Consider the following 9,470-nt stretch of genomic DNA (forward strand, 5'->3'; position numbering starts at 1 on the left):
AACAAGCCTACAGTCAGATAACATACAGTATCTAGTCTGATAAATGAACAAGCCCACAGTCAGATAACATACAGTATCTAGTCTGATAAATGAACAAGCCCACAGTCAGATAACATACAGTATCTAGTCTGATAAATGAACAAGCCTATAGCCAGATAACATACAGTATCTAGTCTGATAAATGAACAAGCCTATAGCCAGATAACATACAGTATCTAGTCTGATAAATGAACAAGCCTACAGTCTATAGCCAGATAACATAGCAGGCCAACTCATATTCTGTTCTTCTGAAATACATTTTCTTCAGATAGTGTTTCTTTAGACCTGCCTAAAATAAATAAATACGTTTATTGTGATGATGTTTAATCAGGTGATTTATTAGACTTCAAATTGTAGATGTTCCAAAGGTGCATCATGAGCTTGAATGGAGGCCTGGAGATGATCAACATGTTTATGTTCATTAACGGTCAATTACCGTGAGACGGGCAGTCTTCTGCTTGACAATAACCAGCTGACAGAATATAACTGCCACAGCCCTAGTCAGACACACTGGTTTGTATCAAAAACTGCAATGCTGCCTGGTTTTTCATGTGTGTATCAAGAATGGTCCACCACCCAAAGGACATCCAGCCAACTTGACACAACTGTGGGAAGCATTGGAGTCAACATGGACCAGCATCCCTGTGGAACGCTCGACACCTTGTAGAGTCCAACGCCCCGACGAATTGAGGCTGTTCTGAGGGCAAAAGGGGGTGTAACTCAACAGTGTTTCTTAAGTGATCAACTTCAATTTATAAAGGCAGGTCCCAAATCGTGGACTCAATCCAAGGCAGGTTACAGCGCAGTGCACTTTTAAAAGGCCATTTGAGCCGCCATGCGGAGGGCTGACAGAGTTCAGTCAACGTCAGTGAATATGTCTTTAAAAGACTGTAGTGACCTACGCTATAGTGAGTTTTGGACTTAAAACCTATCAAAACTTTGAAACCGTTGTTCAGTTAAATAAAAGAGGGGGGGGGATTTCACAACGTATCGTTGTACCCCATCATTTCACAACGTATCGTTGTACCCCATCATTTCACAACGTATCGTTGTACCCCATCATTTCACAACGTATCGTTGTACCCCATCATTTCACAACGTATCGTTGTGCCCCATCATTTCACAACGTATCGTTGTACCCCATCATTTCACAACGTATCGTTGTGCCCCATCATTTCACAACGTATCGTTGTACCCCATCATTTCACAACGTATCGTTGTACCCCATCATTTCACAACGTATCGTTGTGCCCCATCATTTCACAACGCATCGTTGTACCCCATCATTTCACAACGTATCGTTGTACCCCATCATTTCACAACGTATCGTTGTACCCCATCATTTCACAACGTATCGTTGTGCCCCATCATTTCACAACGTATCGTTGTACCCCATCATTTCACAACATATCGTTGTACCCCATCATTTCACAACGTACCGTTGTACCCCATCATTTCACAACGTATCGTTGTACCCCATCATTTCACAACGTATCGTTGTACCCCATCATTTCACAACGTATCGTTGTGCCCCATCATTTCACAACGCGCCGTTGTACCCCATCATTTCACAACGCATCGTTGTACCCCATCATTTCACAACGCATCGTTGTACCCCATCATTTCACAACGTATCGTTGTACCCCATCATTTCACAACGTATCGTTGTACCCCATCATTTCACAACGTATCGTTGTACCCCATCATTTCACAACATATCGTTGTACCCCATCATTTCACAACGTATCGTTGTACCCCATCATTTCACAACGTATCGTTGTACCCCATCATTTCACAACATATCGTTGTACCCCATCATTTCACAACGTATCGTTGTACCCCATCATTTCACAACGTATCGTTGTACCCCATCATTTCACAACATATCGTTGTACCCCATCATTTCACAACGTATCGTTGTACCCCATCATTTCACAACGTATCGTTGTACCCCATCATTTCACAACGTATCGTTGTGCCCCATCATTTCACAACGTATCGTTGTACCCCATCATTTCACAACGTATCGTTGTACCCCATCATTTCACAACGTACCGTTGTACCCCATCATTTCACAACGTATCGTTGTACCCCATCATTTCACAACGTATCGTTGTACCCCATCATTTCACAACGTATCGTTGTACCCCATCATTTCACAACGTACCGTTGTACCCCATCATTTCACAACGTATCGTTGTACCCTATCATTTCACAACGTATCGTTGTACCCCATCATTTCACAACGTATCGTTGTACCCCATCATTTCACAACGTATCGTTGTACCCCATCATTTCACAACGTATCGTTGTACCCCATCATTTCACAACGTATCGTTGTACCCCATCATTTCACAACGTATCGTTGTACCCCATCATTTCACAACGTATCGTTGTACCCCATCATTTCACAACATATCGTTGTACCCCATCATTTCACAACGTATCGTTGTACCCCATCATTTCACAACGTATCGTTGTGCCCCATCATTTCACAACGTATCGTTGTGCCCCATCATTTCACAACGTATCGTTGTGCCCCATCATTTCACAACGTATCGTTGTGCCCCATCATTTCACAACGTATCGTTGTGCCCCATCATTTCACAACGTATCGTTGTGCCCCATCATTTCACAACGTATCGTTGTGCCCCATCATTTCACAACGTATCGTTGTACCCCATCATTTCACAACGTACCGTTGTACCCCATCATTTCACAACGCATCGTTGTACCCCATCATTTCACAACGTATCGTTGTACCCCATCATTTCACAACATATCGTTGTACCCCATCATTTCACAACGTATCGTTGTACCCCATCATTTCACAACGTATCGTTGTACCCCATCATTTCACAACATATCGTTGTACCCCATCATTTCACAACGTATCGTTGTACCCCATCATTTCACAACGTATCGTTGTGCCCCATCATTTCACAACGTATCGTTGTGCCCCATCATTTCACAACGCATCGTTGTACCCCATCATTTCACAACGCATCGTTGTACCCCATCATTTCACAACGTATCGTTGTGCCCCATCATTTCACAACGTATCGTTGTACCCCATCATTTCACAACGTATCGTTGTACCCCATCATTTCACAACGCATCGTTGTGCCCCATCATTTCACAACGTATCGTTGTGCCCCATCATTTCACAACGTATCGTTGTACCCCATCATTTCACAACGTATCGTTGTACCCCATCATTTCACAACGTATCGTTGTACCCCATCATTTCACAACGTATCGTTGTACCCCATCATTTCACAACGTATCGTTGTACCCCATCATTTCACAACGTATCGTTGTACCCCATCATTTCACAACGTATCGTTGTACCCCATCATTTCACAACGTATCGTTGTGCCCCATCATTTCACAACGTACCGTTGTACCCCATCATTTCACAACGTATCGTTGTACCCCATCATTTCACAACGTATCGTTGTACCCCATCATTTCACAACGTATCGTTGTACCCCATCATTTCACAACGTATCGTTGTACCCCATCATTTCACATGCTGCTATATATAATGATAATTATAACTATAATTAAAAGCGCTTTGAAATCTGTTTTATAAACACCAATGATTATCATCATCATCATCATCATCATCATCACATCAATATGTACCACATCAGCCAGTTACCAACTGGGTCCTAGTACCTGCACCATCGAGGACCGTCTCCAATATGTACCACATCAGCCAGTTACCAACTGGGTCCTAGTACCTGCACCATCGAGGACCGTCTCCAATATGTACCACATCAGCCAGTTACCAACTGGGTCCTAGTACCTGCACCATCGAGGACTGATGTTGATGTTGAATCCCAAGTCAACCCAAAGTAATACGGCCAAACTTCCACCATCAAAACTTCAAAAAGCAACATGAATAATAACAACATTCTGTGAACATATACACTCCTTTCAGGTTTAAAGTAATACTGTTGTGAGATTTGGTTCTGGGTGCCAGGGTGATTATGACCAGGGTTACAGCCAGGGTGATTATGACCAGGGTTACAGCCAGGGTGATTATGACCAGGGTTACAGCCAGGGTGATTATGACCAGGGTTGTTTATGACCAGGGTTACAGCCAGGGTGATTATGACCAGGGTTACAGCCAGGGTGATTATGACCAGGGTTACAGCCAGGGTGATTATGACCAGAGTTACAGCCAGGGTGATTATGACCAGAGTTACAGCCAGGGTGATTATGACCAGGGTTGATTATGACCAGAGTTGATTATGACCAGAGTTACAGCCAGGGTGATTATGACCAGAGTTACAGCCAGGGTTACAGCCAGGGTGATTATGACCAGAGTTACAGCCAGGGTGATTATGACCAGGGTTACAGCTAGGGTGATTATGACCAGAGTTACAGCCAGGGTGATTATGACCAGAGTTACAGCCAGGGTGATTATGACCAGAGTTACAGCCAGGGTGATTATGACCAGAGTTACAGCCAGGGTGATTATGACCAGAGTTACAGCCAGGTGATTATGACCAGAGTTACAGCCAGGGTGATTATGACCAGAGTTACAGCCAGGGTGATTATGACCAGAGTTACAGCCAGGGTGATTATGACCAGAGTTACAGCCAGGGTGATTATGACCAGAGTTACAATCAGGGGTGATTATGACCAGGGTTACAGCCAGGGTAATTATGACCAGGGTTACAGCCAGGGTTGATTGTGACCAGGGTTACAGCCAGGGTGATTATGACCAGGGTTGATTATGACCAGGGTTAAGTACAAGGAGTTGATGTCCACTAAGCAATAAATGAACCCCAAATAATCCTGGTCAGTCGTCAACCTTGCGAGCCAGCCGGCAGAAAGTCCTGCGGTGCTCCACTGGGTTCTCGTTGGCCCTCTCACTCATCTGGTGGACCCTGGTGTTCCTGAAGCCCTGTTTGGAGATACAGTCCAACAGGAACACTCTCAGAGACACCTCCTGGTGATCGTCACACGGACCAAAAGGTGAAGGACACCTGGAAGTCACTGGAATAGAGTCTGATCCACTTGGTGAAGCTGTTACACACTCTCTCCAGTAGGGAGTGGACTTTGGTGGTGATGGTGAGCTGGGTGATGGTGACGACGGCAACAGGGTTGGAGTACTTGGACAGCTTCCTGGTTGACGAGAGCTCCACCACCTCCTCAAAAGGTGTCCAGGGGGGTAGAGGGGTTTAGTGTCGGTGAGAGACTGCATCAACGGCTCGATCTGGTAGAAGAAGAAGAAGGATATTACTTTAATGTCAAATGTCAAGACAAAGATACTGAAATGTTTATTTATTTTATCTTAACATCCACGAGAAACACACTAAGAGGATAATCCCCTGCTGGCTCAGATTTGAACCGGCAACCCTCCAGTTGCAGGCCCACTGCTCTAACCCCTAGGCGACATTACGCAGCAGATCCATCTCTGTGATGTCACAGGGCAGGGTGAGCTCTGAGGTGCGTAGGAGGTTAGTGTCCCTGTCAAATCAAAGATGGTCATATACCAATATCACGCAGACATACAGGTATGTACAGTGCATTCAGAAAGTATTCAGACCCCTTGACCTTTTCCACATTTTGTACATTACTGCCTTATTATAAAATGGATTAAAGAATATTTTCCACCTCATCAATCATAGAGTGGGGAGGTTGTTTCAGCTGCAGGTACTGGGAGACTAGTCAGGATCAAGGGAAAGATAAACGGAACAAAGTACAGAGAGATCCTTGATGAAAAGCACTCTGGAGCAGGTTAAGAATGGGGAGAAGGTTCACCTTCAAAACAGGACAACGACCCTAAGCACACAGCCAAGACAACGCAGGAGTGGCTTCGGGACGAGTCTCTGAATGTCCTTGAGTGGCCCAGCCAGACCCCGGACTTAAACCCGATCGAACATCTTTGGAGAGACATGAAAATAGCTGTGCATTAACGGTCCCCATCCAACCTGACAGAGCTTGAGAGGATCTGCAGAGAAGAATGGGAGAAACTCCCCAAATACAGGTGTGCCAAGCTTGTAGCATCATACCCAGGAAGACTCTAGGCTGTAATTGCTGCCAAAGGTGCTTCAACAAAGTAAAGGGTCTGAATACTGTAAATTTGATATCAGTTATTTATTTAATACATTTGCACAATTTAAAAAACAAAAACAGTTTTTGCTTTGTCATTATGGGGTATTGTAGGTAGATTAATGAGGGGAAAAAACAATTTCATCTATTTTAGAATAAGGCTGTAACGTAACAAAATGTGGAACATTTTCCAAATGCACTGCATACCTACAGAACTGTGGCAAAGTACCTGAGCGTCATGTGTGGTGGATGAAGTCCCTGTGGAACATGGCCCCCTAGCATGGAGTCAGGGTAGCGCTGCAGGGTGGACTGGGACGTGGTGTACAGACAGCCACCCACGTTGAGGGTCACCAGGTCAGTCATCTATAGACAGAGACAAACACATTACAGTGCCTACAGAAAGTATCCCTGGACTTAATCCACATTCTGGTGTTACAGCCTATTATTAAATTACACTTTGGATGCTGTATCAATACACCCAGTCAATATGAAAATACAGGCGTCCTTCCTAACTCAGTTGCCGGAGAGGAAGGAAACCGCTCAAGGTTTTCACCATGAGGCCAATGGTGACTTTAAATCATGTACAGAGTTGAATGGCTGTGATTGGAGAAAACTGAGGATGGATCAACAACATTATGTGGACATCTATAAGTACCTAGGTGTCTGGCTAGACTGTAAACTCTCCTTCCACACTCATATCAAACATCTCCAATCGAAAATCAAATCTAGAGTCGGCTTTCTATTTCGCAACAAAGCCTCCTTCACTCACGCCGCCAAACTTACCCTAGTAAAACTGACTATCCTACCGATCCTCGACTTCGGCGATGTCATCTACAAAATAGCTTCCAACACTCTACTCAGCAAACTGGATGCAGTTTATCACAGTGCCATTCGTTTTGTTACTAAGCACCTTATACCACCCACCACTGCGACCTGTATGCTCTAGTCGGCTGGCCCTCGCTACATATTCGTCGCCAGACCCACTGGCTCCAGGTCATCTACAAGTCCATGCTAGGTAAAGCTCCGCCTTATCTCAGTTCACTGGTCACGATGGCAACACCCACCCGCAGCACGCGCTCCAGCAGGTGTATCTCACTGATCATCCCTAAAGCCAACACCTCATTTGACCGCCTTTCCTTCCAGTTCTCTGCTGCCTGTGACTGGAACGAATTGCAAAAATCGCTGAAGTTGGAGACTTATCTCCCTCACCAACTTCAAACATCTGCTATCTGAGCAGATAATCGATCGCTGCAGCTGTACATAGTCTATCGGTAAATAGTCCACCCTTTTTCACCTACCTCATCCCCATACTGTTTTTATTTATTTACTTTTCTGCTCTTTTGCACACCAATATCTCTACCTGTACATGACCATCTGATCATTTATCACTCCAGTGTTAATCTGCAAAATTGTAATTATTCGCCTACCTCCTCATGCCTTTTGCACACATTGTATATAGACCCCCCCCTTTGTTTTCTACTGTGTTATTGACTTGTTAATTGTTTACTCCATGTGTAACTCTGTGTTGTCTGTTCACACTGCTATGCTTTATCTTGGCCAGGTCACAGTTGCAAATGAGAACTTGTTCTCAACTAGCCTACCTGGTTTAAATAAAGGTGAAATAAATAAAAATTTAAAATAAATGGTAGTTACTCCACAATACTAACCTAATTGACAGAGTGAAAAGAAGGAAGTCTGTACAGGATAACAAATATTCCAAAACATGCATCCTGTTTGCAACAAGGCACTAAAGTCATACTGCATCAAATGTGGCAAAGCAATTACCTCTTTGTCCTGAATACAAAGTGTTATGTTTGGGGTAAATCCATACAACACATTACTGAGACCCACTCTCCATATTTTCAAACATAGTGGTGGCTGCATCATGTTATGGGTATGCTTGAAGTCGTTAAGGACTAGGGAGTTTTTCAGGATAAAAAAAATAAACGAAATGGAGCTAAGCACAGGCAAAATCCTAGAGGAAAACCTGGTTCAGTCTGCTTTCCACCAGACACTGGGAGATGAATTCACCAAGACAATAATTTAAACCACAAGGACAAATCTACACTGGAGTTTCTTTCCAAGAAGACAGTGGATGTTTCTGAATGGCCGAATTACAGTTCGGACTTAAATCTAGTTGAAAATCTATGGCAAGACCTGAAAATTGTTGCCCAGCAATAATCAACAAGATATTTGACAGAGCGTGAAGAATTTTTTAAATAATAAATGGGCAAATGTTGTACAATCTGTGTGGAAAGCTCTTAGAGACTTACCAGAAAGACAGCAGTAACTGCAGATTTTTCTACAAAATATTGACTCAGGGGTGTGAATGGAAATTAGACATTTCTGTACTTCATTTTCAATACATTTGCAAACATTTCTAAAAACATGTTTTCACTTCATCATTATAAGTTATTGTGTGTTGATGGGTAAAAATAATACATTTTAAATTCAGGCTGTAACAACAAAATGTGGATTAAGTCAAGGGGTATGAATACCTTCTGAAGGCTCTGTACCAGTCAAGGGGTATGAATACCTTCTGAAGGCTCTGTACCAGTCAAGGGGTGTGAATACCTTCTGAAGGCTCTGTACCAGTCAAGGGGTGTGAATACCTTCTGAAGGCTCTGTACCAGTCAAGGGGTGTGAATACTTTCTGAAGGCTCTGTACCAGTCAAGGGGTGTGAATACCTTCTGAAGGCTCTGTACCAGTCAAGGGGTGTGAATACCTTCTGAAGGCACTGTACCAGTCAAGGGGTGTGAATACCTTCTGAAGGCACTGTACCAGTCAAGGGGTGTGAATACCTTCTGAAGGCTCAGTACCAGTCAAGGGGTGTGAATACCTTCTGAAGGCTCTGTACCAGTCAAGGGGTGTGAATACCTTCTGAAGGCTCTGTACCAGTCAAGGGGTGTGAATACCTTCTGAAGGCTCTGTACCAGTCAAGGGGTGTGAATACTTTCTGAAGGCTCTGTACCAGTCAAGGGGTGTGAATACCTTCTGAAGGCCCTGTACCAGTCAAGGGGTGTGAATACCTTCTGAAGGCACTGTACCAGTCAAGGGGTGTGAATACCTTCTGAAGGCACTGTACCAGTCAAGGGGTGTGAATACCTTCTGAAGGCTCAGTACCAGTCAAGGGGTGTGAATACTTTCTGAAGGCTCTGTACCAGTCAAGGGGTGTGAATACCTTCTGAAGGCTCAGTACCAGTCAAGGGGTGTGAATACTTTCTGAAGGCTCTGTACCAGTCAAGGGGTGTGAATACCTTCTGAAGGCTCTGTATCAGTCAAGGGGTGTGAATACCTTCTGAAGGCTCTGTACCAGTCAAGGGGTGTCAATACTTTCTGAAGGCTCTGTATCAGTCAAGGG

The 9,470-nt window shown here is 44.0% G+C and overlaps 1 pseudogene; it reads right to left on the reverse strand.

Annotated features, from left to right (window-relative positions):
• Window positions 1-346: 346 nt before the first annotated feature.
• On the reverse strand, window positions 347-6,471 carry LOC109881411 (BTB/POZ domain-containing protein KCTD6 pseudogene; annotated as a pseudogene).
• Between the last annotated feature and the right edge of the window lie 2,999 nt (window positions 6,472-9,470).

This window comes from Oncorhynchus kisutch, linkage group LG1 (assembly GCF_002021735.2).
Source record: "Oncorhynchus kisutch isolate 150728-3 linkage group LG1, Okis_V2, whole genome shotgun sequence".
NCBI lineage: Eukaryota > Metazoa > Chordata > Actinopteri > Salmoniformes > Salmonidae > Oncorhynchus > Oncorhynchus kisutch.